Genomic DNA, 14220 nt, shown 5'->3' with positions numbered 1-14220 from the left:
AGTGCTGCTGTTCTTAAATGACACTGTCCTGGAAAGACATGTTGATACTAATTTTTCTCTCAAAATAAAAGACTTTAATGATTCTCAGCAAAACAGAATTAGTATTTTAAATATTTGTTTGGAGTTTTTAATTTTACGTTTTTTTTTAAGAAACTGACTGAATTATCACAACAGTATCCAAGGTACCATGAACAGATGAGAGGAGAGACACAAAAATTTCTGAATATTTACTGTCCCCTCTCCTTTATTTGAATGGTAACTTTCACACTTCACTCAGACACCCTCTGGAGCCATTCCAGCTGAGGATAAGAGAAGCAGGGAGGCAGAGGTGGAAGTTCCTGGCCTGGCTGCTGACCACCCCAAGTCAGAACTGCACCTTTCTGGAATTCACTCCCTTGACATTAACATTTTTCCCAATATCAGATATGAACTGGGGTGATAGTCAGGAATGTATGACAGAGAAAAAAGACAATAGTAATCATATTTTATGTCTTTTGATGCCCAGAGAGAGCAGGCAGCTCAGTGGATGTTACCAGTGCATGGCTCCTCTGAATTAGCCCAGGCTCCCAGAGGAGGATCACCAGGGATTCAAATGAGACACTGTTCTTGCCAGCACCAGAAGTGCTCCATCCATTGCTGACCACCTACGAGCCAGCAGTAAATGACTGTCACTTATGTAAGGCTGTTCCCATCACAGGCTCCCAAGTGAGAGTAAGGGAGGGGAGCTCTGAGCCCATGCAAAACCAAAGCCTTGTGTCCACACTCACTAACACTGAAAATCCTACAAACAAACTGTGTAATGCTGAAATGTGGGTGCATCGGGGGTGAAACAACTGCACCACTCGTCTCCAGCTTTGGAGGGAATGGTATGGTAAGCTCCAGAAATGCAAGAGGAATTAAGGTGAGTTTTCACATCCCACACAGAAGCCAAAGAAAAAAAGCAGGGTAAGTACTTCTGGAAGGTGCCATGCTATATTTACTTGACCACATCAGATCAGAGCTATGGTTTTATGTCAGAACTTAGAATTGCACATGTCCAGCAGACTCCTGCAGATGTATGGTTGTGGTACCAGTGACGTGGGCAGGAGATAGGGCTGGTGAGTCACTGCAGCACTTCCTGCAGGAGCTGCCTGTCTGCAGTGCATCCACTGCACTGCTGATGGAGTGGGGCTTGCAAAAATCACCCGTCTAGTCTAGCTTGTACAGCCTGCAAATAAGCCATGTTTGTACCATGCAGGTAAAATGTTCAGGGTGAAACCAATGTGGGCTAACTTGAATTGTATAAATAACTGCAAATCATTACTCCAAATGAGAGCATAATGTCTGGAACCACAGGCAGGAAAATACATTTACAGACTACCAAATTATCTTGGGATAATAGTGTAATGCTTTTCACTGCTGTACTTTGTGTTCTTATAGCTGAGCAAAGAATACTACAGCTGGAAAAGGCTCTGAATTTTAAAGAGAAGAGATTTCATAAGTAGAGTGCTTCCACATAAGAGACTGCCTTTTCTGTGTTATTTTAGCGGAACATTAGAAAACCCCCAGCAAACAAAAATAATTATTTTTTATGACTTGGAACTACACAGAATAACAGCTGATGATAAACAAACTTTTGGACAATTTGTCTATTTTATAATGTAACCTGCAAAGTGCTTCCTCATTCATATGAGGTTACTTATCCCTGTGATGGCAACAAAATGCTTTTGATCAAATGTGTTTTCAGAACTGGCATAACCAAATCAAGTAGCTAAGCTGCTATATCAGTTTGCATGCACAAGTGCTGTTTGAGTATAGAATTTCTGGAGCACATTTTTAGAGAAAACAGAGTGCCCTTTGAAATCTTGGAACTAAAGCTATATAAATGCCCTAATGCTGTTTATGATGTCTGTGGAAATATATGACACTCAAAGTGCTTTTAGGATGTTCCAAAGTATATCAAAGAGCATTAACTTCAGCACAGCTGGGAATGTCCCCAGATTCACTTATGAATACATGTTTCTTATATCCTCTATATTAACTATAGCTACATACAAGGCCACACTTTATAGCCTTGCTCATTGAGAATAATCCACAGAGTAAGCCTATTAGGTAAGGTTTAGCATCTACATTTTTCTGCTCACATCTGCTTGCCTGACATATATAATCTGCCTGGATGTCACAGTTTACATCCTATTTTCATTGGATGATAATGAAACTTGATCAGTGTCTTCATATCCTTCTCTGTCGCTCCAAGAAATATTTCTGCTTGTCAGGTCCCCCTTACCAGGACCCTCTGGTGTGACCCTTAGCCAGGTCCTTTATTAAAGGGTAGTGCATGCAAGGCTTGAAGGCAACTGTGCAATTTATCTTTGTGCAAAATGTGTGCAAAGTGCTACTTACAATACAATAAGGAAATAAAAAGTGATATAGCAATTTCCTAACCTGAATTTTCTGTACTTCCATTTCTCTCACAAAGGTCTGGCATATCACTGTTTTAGTAGCAATAAGTCAGTATTTGCTTTCTGAAGATTTACGTTTCTGCTGAAGTCTTATGAAACTGAACTGTAGGCACCTCAGTAATTTTAGAACAGCTTAGTCTGAGAGGTAAATTAAAATTAGGGAAAATTAGACCATTTTTAATGAGATGGTTATTACACTGAATAATGATGATTATGGCTTCTGCTTAATAAAACTGTCAGCCAGTGCAAAATATATATTAAGGGAAATTGCATTCCATTATATTTTTATCAACTCAGAAATCTGGTGTGTTGCTTTCCCAAAAACCATGGAAATAATGAAATTTTAGTCAGAGCTTCCTTTTCCAAATAGGATCAAACATGGAGCTTTCGGAAACAGCCCTTTAAAGCCCTGATGTAAATCCCATTAAATCTAGTGTTTGTGAAGATTTCTGCTGACTCCTGTGCCATGAAGATCAGAACTGCACTAAAGTGAGCTGTGTTCCCCCTGTTGTCTCTACTAAATACCTAGATAAGACCACACAGTGAATGCACGCTGAGCTCAATGCTTGCTGGCACACCTGCTTTTCTCTTTTGATTTACCTGGCAAATTAGGAGGTGAAAACAAAGAGGAATATTACCTATTATCTACTCTAATCAATGCAAAAATTAAATCCTGCTGTGGAAATCTTGGCATGGAGGCTCCAGACACTTAGAGATGAGGCACCTCCCCAGAAGCCTGTCCAGAGATATAAATGACCAGGAAATTTGAGTGCTCAGCATTTTTTTGTTTGAAAGTAGGCACAATATCTAATGCTGCCTTCAGCAAGAGCTGCTATCCTGAGGAATGAGATCTGGGGTGGCTCTTTCCTTTGTGCTGGGAGTCTACATGCCAGAAACTGCCAAATGGGCCAAAAAAGGGAGGTGGGAAGTGAAGAGTGCATTCCTACTACCACCCCTTCTCTGTGTAGGGTTCAATCTAAAAGGATATGTTTTTGTGGAATAATTTTATATAAACTAAAACACACTTTTCTTACAGAAAGGTGTTTATTGCAACTGCAGTATAGTACAAATTCCGAGAGAGATCAAATAAGCAGCAAAAACTGCATGACTCAATACATGCCTGTGCCATCTGAACCAGGGAGCCAGGGCACCGAGGTGAGCGAGTGGTGCATGTTAAAACCTGGAGACCATATAATTTTATTTTTTGAGATCACTATTCCTCATAGAAAGAGCAATATATTCTCTTAAATGAGGTTGACAACATGATTAATAAATCACAGCACGTGTGTTTCTTAGGTTTTCATCACATTTTGAAACGTTTGCTAATCAACAAGATTTCTCCATTTATGAAGCCCATTTTGTAGAGTTCCATAAAACAGGTTCAACAGTCACAATTTCATTAGCATTATATTGTTGCCATGGTAATGTGGTACCAATTCAATGGATGAGCTTTTCATCCTGGGCTTATAGAATTGCTCTTCCTGTCAAAAATACATCTATATGGAAACAGCAAACAGACCTGTACTGGAGTACAAGCACAAAATATCACATGCTAATTTGCTAGAAATGAATAATAGCATCAGACCCAGAAATCATTAGAAACATGGTAGAAGTCACTACACACCATACATGGCAAAGTCACACTTCAAAATTAGGGAAGTTCCACACATTCGTTGATGCAGTATTTGAATGTGTTATTTCAAAAGCACTTGGCTCTACTGTGATCATTCTCTGAAATCCTATTAGGAGGGCACAGTGCAACTGGGAATATTGGAGGAAACAAAAGGAGTAACACACTAAAAGAATAAAATGTGAGCTGAAGTTGCGTTGGTCCTTCTCCCATTTGCGTGTTCTGCAGCATGTTCCGGGCTAATTGCTGCCAAATGCAACACCTTGTTTCTCTGGTCTGTAAAACTGGGATAATGCCCCCCCTGCCCCTGTGCAGGGTACCTGGTGTATATCAAATAGTGAGTGATGGCTGGTATTGCTGAACGCTGTCATTACGTCAAGTAGAAATGCTTTTAACAGCTCTGGGAAAACGCACTGCACAGATGTACAATTTGAGAAATGTCACTGGGAGGATCTGGACTCACCCAGGGCAACGCAGAAGAGGTGACAGACTGAGCAGGTAACAGTACATACCAACTTACAGGGGAAGGACACTCACATCATTAAAACATCATGACAGTTAATAATGTTTAAAAAATAAATATTGTAGGCTACAGGAGAACTATCTGCAGCAATCTGAGCAAGGAATGCAATAAACAGCAATACAAGGCAACAGTGGGGTGGCTTGTTTATAATATGTTAAAATACTTTCTTGTGTATTTGCACTGTTTTTTATGATAGTTTCCTATTTAGATAGGAAAAATCTTTTACCATCCTGACACATGATGTTCAGTCTATCATTTCTTAGCTTAATCATGTTGTGTCTTTTGTAGCAGCAAGGGTAAATTGCAGACAGGATAGTATTCAGTATAATCAAAGATATGTTCCACCTTACATGATAAGTTTTGTCTGATTTACAAAAACAGTGTCTTCTCCAGCTGAGTGAGGAAAGAGAGACCTTAACTTGAAGATAAAAAAATTCAGAGAATAGGCTTCTCCTCCATTAGGATGCTATTGTTCACACACAAAAACATAACATTGTTACCACTATTATCTATTTATTTACTTTGACCACGATATAGCAACTGAACTGAGGCTGGGACCTACTTGGCTAGGCACAGCAAACCCACACAGAGTGCTGCAGTCTCTCCTTCAGACAATTCATAAGCCACAAGAGAGGACAGAGAGGAAAGAAAGAGACAGGGAGAGACAGCTTAAGTAATTAACTCTCTAGGTCAGAGAAGTCAGTGGCAGAAGCAACACAGATCTCCAGTCCCTGTACTCTCCATTGGGATGCCTGTCCTGGTGGGGGAAGGATATATTTGGAGATATCCTCCACCACATTCTGAGGGTTCACACTCATACACAGAGCCATGCTTTACACCCTAATTTCAGTGGCTGCATCTGTGTTGCTGAGCAGGGGCAGCCTGAGGCAAAGCTTGCAGTCAGCTGTGAAGCCCACCCCTATTACCTATTAAAACACCTTCAGGCTGGCTCCAGGGCAATCCTGTTAATCCTCTCAGGGACAAAGGCTCAGGGATACCCTAGGTTTTTTTGAGCATGTCAAGGGCACCAGGGTCAGGGTACCTGCCAGAGAAATATTAATGGGTTTCAACACCACAACTGAAGCAATAGGGATCAGGCTTTCTTCCTTTGGAGAAGGGACTTCCAAATTCAAGCTTGAACAGAGGGAGGGAGGGGGAAAAAGACAGGAGATTTTGGTCACAAGAGCACGAAGTCAGTTTACTTCAGAATTTGAAAGCTTTGATCAGGAATATCTTAAACTAGGAAAGCATTGGCTTCGAGATTTTCTAGCTTTCTCCTCTCTCTGTCTCTCAAAAATCCATATAAAGTAAACCCTTTAGACTCTCGGTGAAGAGACATTCATCTTCTGGTCAGTAAATACTTTCTTGTGCTGTGTGGTGCCTCCTGACTTTACTGCTGTTGCAGCCTTTTAAAATGCTTCCAGTAAATCTCATTCAATTTTAACGTTAATTTTTTTATTAAGGAATCTGAAGAGAGTTTATAATAATCCAAATTTAACTTTTTAATAAAAGCAGCAAATAATAGGCTAGCATAGATTTGATCTCATATACATATCTGATAAAAATTAGATCTGTAGTAAAATTTGTTAGCCGGGAGTCTGTTGTCATCATATTAATGAATATAAAAGCTGGCAGCTTCAAAATGGCAATATTACAGTAAGCCTACTTTTTTATAATGGTTTTGTGTTGTGCATTCCATATTGATGAAGATTAAGATTTAGCACGCAGAAGTAATATCCATTATGATGGGATTGTCCACAGTGAATTGAGTAGGACATTTGCTTAATTAAAAGTATTTATCTTAGATGATTTAAGACATATGTCCTACTACTGAACTGATGATGTAAATTAGTTTCTTATAATCAGTTCACCACTGATGACTCCTTATACTAAATAGAAGAAGAAAAAGGTAAGAGAAGAGTCAGAGGAAAATAATAGATGCCACTGCCAGAGAATTTAAAAGAACTTCAGAAATAATAATTAACTAACACTATGTCTTGAGCAGGAAATATACATAATCACACCCCTAATGCAGAGATCTAATAGAGCTCTAAAAGGCTGAACTTCAAGCAGAAAATTTGGAGATGAAAACATGAACACATACCCAGATTCCCTCTCCTATCCACTGTAGCTGTACCTACAGCTGGCACAGAGGCACTGGCGTTTGCAGGACAGAGCTTGGGGACAAGAGGTGGCACCAAGCCCGTGGTGGGTGTAGCTCTGTGACGTGGTGTGGAGTGTCCTGTAGGGGCTGGGCAGGGCACTTCCCTGGCTTTGGGCAGGGGCTGGGAGCTGAACTGCTGGGGCTGGCAGATTAGGACAGAATGGAGAGCAAGGCCAGCATGCCAGGGAGGGCAGGAACCAGTGTGATCTGCTCCTCAGGGTGGTTTTGTGTTTATAAAGACATACCGGGTAGTTTAATCCCTTACACAAATATACTTTTAAGGGAGAACCCCAATGGGTGGAATGTTTCAACCTCTCTTAATTTTACAGTCCTACAGCCCAAGTTTCCTGGACTAGTCCACCTTCCTTCCTTCCTCGCCAAATGACTCATGGAAAGCTGTTATCTTCAGTCCATGGAGAGATTCAAACATCAGCAACTTTCTGGGGGTGCTGCTACAAGGTAGGGCCGCTCCTTCAAACCCTCCCATCCGCTCAGCTGTGCTGCTGACATGAGAAGCTCGAGACTCCCGCTGCGGAGACCGACTTGTCTGCTTCCTGGGAACCCTGCAAAGCTGCCCCGAGACAACTGGGCCCTCCATCAGCCAGACACAAAATCACTCACTAAATAGTTTTGGCTGAGGTTGTTGGACAAAATCTTCATAGACAGAGCCAAGACAACAGGCAAGAAATATTTCTCTTCTTCATGCCACATGTTGTTTTTCCATTATTTCTTCTTTTCTCCTTTTTACACTCCAGGCATATTTTTTCTTTCTACATAGGCTAATAGGAAGAAATGCTATGGCTTACTCCAGTCATTTAATTTAAGTAATTATTTTTAATTCTAATTATGAGCATTCAAATAGAAAGTGGCATTTGTTGATCTATTGTACACTTCTGAAACACTAGGAAAAAAATCTGACCTATTCTCTGCTAATGCCTAGATGACATTTTGGGAACAGGAACCACCCTGGGAAAGGCATGTGCAGTATGGGAGCTGTCAGTGGAGTGCATGGCCATGAATGTGGATTTGATCTGTCCCTGTAATTTTCCAGGTGAGCCTCAGACTCTGCCTACAGCCTGTGCTCCCAGATGACAGCCCCACGATGGCAGATGGAGGGACATCCACGCACTGCACTGGGCATTTGCTGCTCCCAGAGCTGCCACATGCCATGGGACCCCCAGCTGCTGGATGCCTGATGCAGCTCAGCTGCTGCTGGAGATGTGTTGGGGCTGGCTCAGCCCTGCTTGCTGCTGCCTGTCTGCCTTATTCTTCTGAGTTATGCCCCAGCCTGCTCCTGTGCTGTTGTGCTGTCCTGTTGGTGTGCCTCCGGGCTGTACTGAGTTTTCAATTATCACAATGTACAGTGCAGATGCTATGCAAAACAGCCAGTGTGGCTGAGCATGCTGAACTCAGGAGAAACACAGTTAAATAAAAGTACTACTATAATACCAGGAGGCTGATTGGAACCACAAGATACCAGTGTCATATCCTGTGGCTTTTATGTTGGTTGATGTAGATTTCAGACATTAGAATCTAGCTATCCAACAGATAACAACTAGAGGAAATGGATCTGGGTATCTTCAGTTGTGAGTAACTGATACACATTTGCCAATAAATGCAGAACCTGGTAAACTGCAGAAGAAAGAAGGAAAACATTTGAGATACCTACAAATATGTATGGATATATAGAGAGCTCTGACTTTGGAGAAACAAGGTGTGGTTACTTGTCAACTCCAAATTCAGGCAAGGAAATAAACAGCAAGTGTAGGTCTCAATTTCTCTATTTGTACATGCAGTAACAAGCTCCCAGATGATAATGATATTGAGATATCTATGTGGGGATAAAAGACTATGACAAAAAAGCAAGAAATAAGCAACAAATACAATAATGTCAGACTTTCCTGTTATTAACTTCTAGAAAAGCTTAACAGCTGGAATTTTAAAATGTTTTACGTAGACAAATGTAAAGAGAACAACACATTAAATGTGTTTTTTTCCAAAGGAAAATGAAATAGGCATACAGAGAAAATTATTATATTTAGTACTCTCAGGGCAAATTCTAGTTAAGGACTATGAAATAATTTGAAAATATTAATGATTTAGCCTCACAGCTAGCTTTCAGGGAGATAATAATGATAATTATTACTATAAATAAATAGTATCATTCTTGCTCAGAAGAATGGAATATTGACGCCTAGAGAATTCTGTATTTGTCCAAAATACAGAATACATTTTTCTGTGTTTTACTACTGTAACCATCCTCCTCAAGAACTATTATATATTAAGATTATCCTTTTCAAAATACTCTTTGATATACTACTGAGTTTATCAGTTCTGAAAACCAACAAAACGAGCTTCCTTGTGAAAAAGTGCCAGTCAACATCTCCATTTGCATGTGAATTCTCTAGCAGTAACATTTCTGGTAAAAAAAAAAAAAAAAAAAAAAAAAAAAAAAAAAAAAAGAAGAAGAGAAAAGGAATCATGAAAATCAGTACAAAATCTGTCAAGGCCCCATCTGTGACTGGGTATCAGAATATCACTAAGAAGCTCCGAGGAACAAAGTTCATTCCAAGTCTAACACATAGAGAATTTTGGTTGATGAAATTAATTCAAGCAGGAAGAAATGAGAGCACATACCATGAAAAACTCTGTTCCTCCACTGAGGATCGAAGACAAGAAGCATCACTGTGTGTGGTCTTGGTTTTGGTGCACAAAGCCATGCTTAAACACTACAATAATCAGTGTGCTCCTGTCTCCTTTTGATAGCCAGCTGCTGCTCTGAGGAGTGCCAGGGAATGAGGCACCTCTGGTCCTAACAAGATGAGGACCCCGATTACATATGATTGTTGCAAAAAGGAAGATTTACAACCAGCTACCTGAAGTAGTATGGAAACAAAATTATAGTCTCCACCCTGGCCTTGAAAATCCCTCTACAAACATGTTTATTTTCTTCTGAATGGGAATATATAAAGGCTGGGGACACTTATTTGTAGGCTATTTTTATATCTCCTCTTCAGGATCTGAATCTTGCATATTAATGAACTACACAAAACAGGAAAACCAAACATTAACACCATTCTAATGCAGCATACTATTTTTCTTTCCCTTTTTTTTAACTGTTAGAGTATGCAAATGTTCAGTTAACTGGTCCTCATGTTTTCTCTTTATTGAATTGCTTTCACTGTGGCAAATAAATATTCATAAAGAAATGTGGACAATAAATCATTTCAAATAGTTCAAAGCCATTTTCTTTCTAGACTGCATATATTTTCGGCTGTAACTCGCCTTTAATATTTCACTCAAAAGACAGACTTGTAGAAGGACAATAGAGATAATGTGTCAAGTAGTAATTAAAACAGGGAGTAATGATTAAAACCATTTTGATCTACATTGTGCTCTGCCAGATTCATAATCTCCTGTGTTTGTTAGGATGACATTCTACTCGCTTTATACAGAAACTCAAAATAAACTTCTGTTTGAAGACACTGCAGAAAAGAAAAGATTTCAGCCTCAAGCTTGTGAGGTCCAGAGCCCTTCCCGGCTCTGGAGTTCAGGTGTATCTTCTGTACCATCCTAGCAAGATAAACTCAAGCAGGCCCTGTCTTTCCTGTTAATATTGTGACTTCTCTGGGAAGCAGTTCCAGCTACAGAGCAGAAGACAAGGAAGGGTCATCCCAGTGTGTACAGGTACATGTTACCTGTCTCACCACTTAGATTTAAGCTAAGAGCTTCAAAAGAAATGAAATTTAAAGATCTTATTAACTTATAAATTTAGGGATCTTGGTTCAAATTCAAGTAATAATTATGCTCCTTGTCTCATTGTATGTTTTGGCTGGTAATACACACATTTGGCCCAAACTCATTATCTTTCCTGATATGTTGCTGACTTCAGGCTGTGATTCAACAGAGCACTTATATACAGACTTAAATAAATTGATTTAGGAAAGCATTCCTATTTGTGTTTAATCTTGGGCAGACATTCAACTTTCAAATCAATGGGACTTATGAAGAGCCCTGACCTTTAGGTCTAAAATATTTGCCAAATCAGTGCACTGATAGAAATATATTGGAAAAGACACATGTCTAATCAGAATTTTAGTCTCTACTTTCAAGGGTAAATACCCATAGATAACACATTATTCTGCTCAAGAAATCAATTTTATAGAATTTATCAGAAAGCATTAAGTCACATTTTCTGTTTATATAAAAAACAGATGAACAGTGTCATTCCCTGATAGTGTATCTGTAATATTTTTCAAATAAATAAATAAATTCAGGAAAAGTGCTGGCACAAAACAACATTCATAACTATTTACCAATACCTTCTCAATTGCCTAGCATGTGGCAATCCTTTGGAGAGCAGAAAGGTGGAAGGTGAGACAGAGAGATTTTGATATCCCACAGACTTGAAGAAATTTGCATATGAAATAGCATGGGAAACTCTTTCCTAAAATCAGCACTTATAAGGGCCATTTATATACATGTGGAATTTTGAGAGATCACATATTTTTATTACAGAATGAGGTCAGCCAGGGTAAAACTATGGATGTTTCTGATATCACCATGTAGAGATTATACAAGTGCACCTATAGTCAAATCTATGAGATTAGAAGAATGATCTGGGAAAATAATTGATGCTATGATTCTATGAAATAAAATAATCATCTTGCTGTTCTTAAAAAAATATTCGCTCTTTGGTTTATTATGTTATTAAGAAGGCAAACAGAGGCTCTCAAACTTTGATCATGGAATGGAAACAGACATAAAAGGGGAAGTAGATTACAACAGGTCCCATCATGTCATGTAATTTGAAGAGTGATGAAGATCATAAGAAGATGCAGGAAGAATCAATGGGTGCTGCATTTCTGTACAACCATTGAGCAATACTGTGATCCACGTTATCCCACTGGGTTCTGTGGGCAGAGTTTGGGAATAATGCACAAAAAGCAGCTGTTGAGCGTTCACCTGGCTCACACAATCACATGGATCTATCCCAATGCTGCCTACACTCCTTTTGGAGGTGGTGAGTCAGGAATATGGAGCTGCTGTATACTCTGAGGTATACGCTATACACTCACTGCATCCATGCTCTGAAGCGAGGCCCCTTCTAGCAAGGGAAAGCACAAGGGTCTTATCCTTCTCTATGACTCTCATATTACCAAAAAAAAAAAATCCCAAAAAAAACAACCAATACAAAACCTAAATCTCCCTTTCCCAGGTGAGGGGGAGATTACAACAAATACAAAACAGTCACACAGTCACTGCCTCTGCTAGGCGTTTCCAAATTTAGTCATGAATTGGAGGTAAATTGGCTAATTTAAGTCACCTGCTCTCAATGAAATCAATTAGTGCCTAGCAGGCTCAAAAAGCTTATGAAGCTCGAGGTGAGTGGGTATGGGTTCTCTGTGGATGAAAGGATTTTTCCTGTGTGGGGAGAAGGTCTCTGATCAGTTCTTTAGTTTCTGCTGAAGTCATACTGCTTTATTGAACTTCATTCTAGAGGTATGTTTTGCAATTGATTTAAAGAGTTTAATTTTTTTTTTATCTTTCCTGATACCTTTGCTTAGAGTGTAGTAATGTTTTTTCTATGCTACGTATAACATACAAGTCATAGGAAAAAAAATGTTTCCTCCTCATCACTAGTATTTACACTGTTGTATCTTTTGAGGAACTAGGAAAAGTCACCAGTTCTGCTAACAATCATTATTCTTTTATGCCTATTCCTGTTGTCAGAGTTTTTCTCCTTTTTGACTGATAATATTATGATTTGTATCTGAAAGTCACTTTGATGAATCTGCCTTTTGACTTTGTTTTTTGGTTTTGCTTACTGATGTCAAGTTCTGAAATATAATTCATTTGCTCTGAGTTTGTTGGAGATAGGCAGATTTCTGAACTACTGGATGCTTAACTTCATATCCTAAGCAGTTTAGCTTTTTTCATTACCCTTTTTACTAAAGAAAAGGATAGTGTACTCTTTTTCAAATGTGTAATATTAAGGAACATGTCAAGGCATGCTAATCATAAGGAAGGAAGTCCTACAGATGTTCAAATTCCTTTGCTTTTAGCAACAGTTTAGCACCTATTATTGTCATTCCCTATAGAGCAAAAGAAATTTATATTTGCACTGTACGAACTTCAGACCCTGATGTAGTAGTCAAGCTAATGGGAGATGAAATGCAACACAGATTAGAGTAACTTGATGGGAAAGAAATACTTGTTAATGCTCACCCACAGAAGTGGGGAAAGAAAAAACATTTCCCACTGCAAACATATTTATTTTTTTTCCATGTTTCCCAGAATTTGTGAAATCACCTGAAATTAGTGGGGTTTAAAGAACCCATGTGTATCTTGCATTGTGTTTGAATAATTTAATTATGTTCAAAGCCTCTGTATTGGAAGGATGCTTGGTTATGAGTTTTGGTTTTCTTTTTTCTTTTTTTTTAATTTTCCAGTCTTCTGGCTTTTCTCCAAGCAGGAGAATAATTCTCACTTATAGCAGATGTAGTCTATCCCTTAAGACTCAGGATCAATCAGACAGAAGGTGATTTTTCTCCTTAGCATCCGAAGATTTACTTTGGTTTAAAAGTCAGCTTTGTGTCCTGCAGACCCATTATTTACTAGAATACATACTGCAAAATCAGCTATACTTTGTTTGAAAATTAACAAAAACTAGATTGATTTCCCTTCAAAGATAAGCAGCTCATCACAGAGGAGTAAGAAAACAAAAGGCTCCTGATGCTATGACAGAGTTAAAAGCAAAAGTTTCACATGGATGATGGGCAAGTGAGCAAAGGGAATGAAGAACAGGTGGTAGAATGGCGAGAAGGGGAGGGGATTAAAAAAAGGGGAAAGGTGTATTAAAGGAAAAAGATTGGACTAAAGAAGCACATGCAGCCCTGGGGGTATGCTTGGGGCACTTCAAAGAAGTTATGAATAAAAAATCCTGAGCTCTCCTGCAATGTATATATGGATAACAGAGATGGTACCTTTATTTTTGCTTCAGATTCTCATTTACTCAAGTAGGAATTGAGGTGTTACATACTAAACCTTGGCCCAAACAGACTTGTATGTTGGGTGCTTTTCTTTACTTTTTGTATTATATATGGTAGAATAGCAACCCTAAGCTTAGTTGGAAGCCTCTAGGCTTCTGTGGTGTAGTAAAATAGCCCTAACAGAGCTGAGATTCTGGACCTAGATGTTCCCTTAAAATGGGACATGAAGGGTCTGTTTTGCCTTTTAGGTTGGCAGTAGTTAATTGAGAAAGACTTTAATCAATACTTCCTGTAATTTAGACCCGATGCAACCAAGAAGCCTGTCTCTGAGAAACTTTCCAACAGGGGTTTGCAATCTCCCAAGGACTCAATGGTATTTTGATGAATAATATTTCTAGCAGGCTAATTTTCTTGCTAATTATCATCAAACACCTAGACAGATATTCTGCTGTAGTAGATATGCTTTGAAA

At 39.1% G+C, this 14220-nt stretch overlaps 1 protein-coding gene across 2 annotated transcripts in view; it reads left to right on the top strand.

Moving 5' to 3' along the window:
- The first annotated feature begins 12134 nt into the window (after positions 1-12134).
- The window catches only part of DPYD (dihydropyrimidine dehydrogenase), a 349713-nt gene continuing 347627 nt past the window's right edge, over positions 12135-14220 (top strand). Inside the window, exon 1 of one of the 2 annotated variants that reach the window (XM_085586539.1) lies at positions 12135-12260. The gene's annotated coding sequence lies outside the window, so the exon portion shown is untranslated. The remainder of the gene's footprint in view (positions 12261-14220) is intronic. The other variant, XM_085586538.1, reaches the window with a different exon arrangement.

This window comes from Lonchura striata, chromosome 8 (assembly GCF_050655825.1).
Source record: "Lonchura striata isolate lonStrDom1 chromosome 8, ASM5065582v1, whole genome shotgun sequence".
NCBI classification, from domain to species: Eukaryota; Metazoa; Chordata; class Aves; order Passeriformes; family Estrildidae; genus Lonchura; species Lonchura striata.
This window is presented reverse-complemented; position numbering and strand designations above follow the sequence as displayed.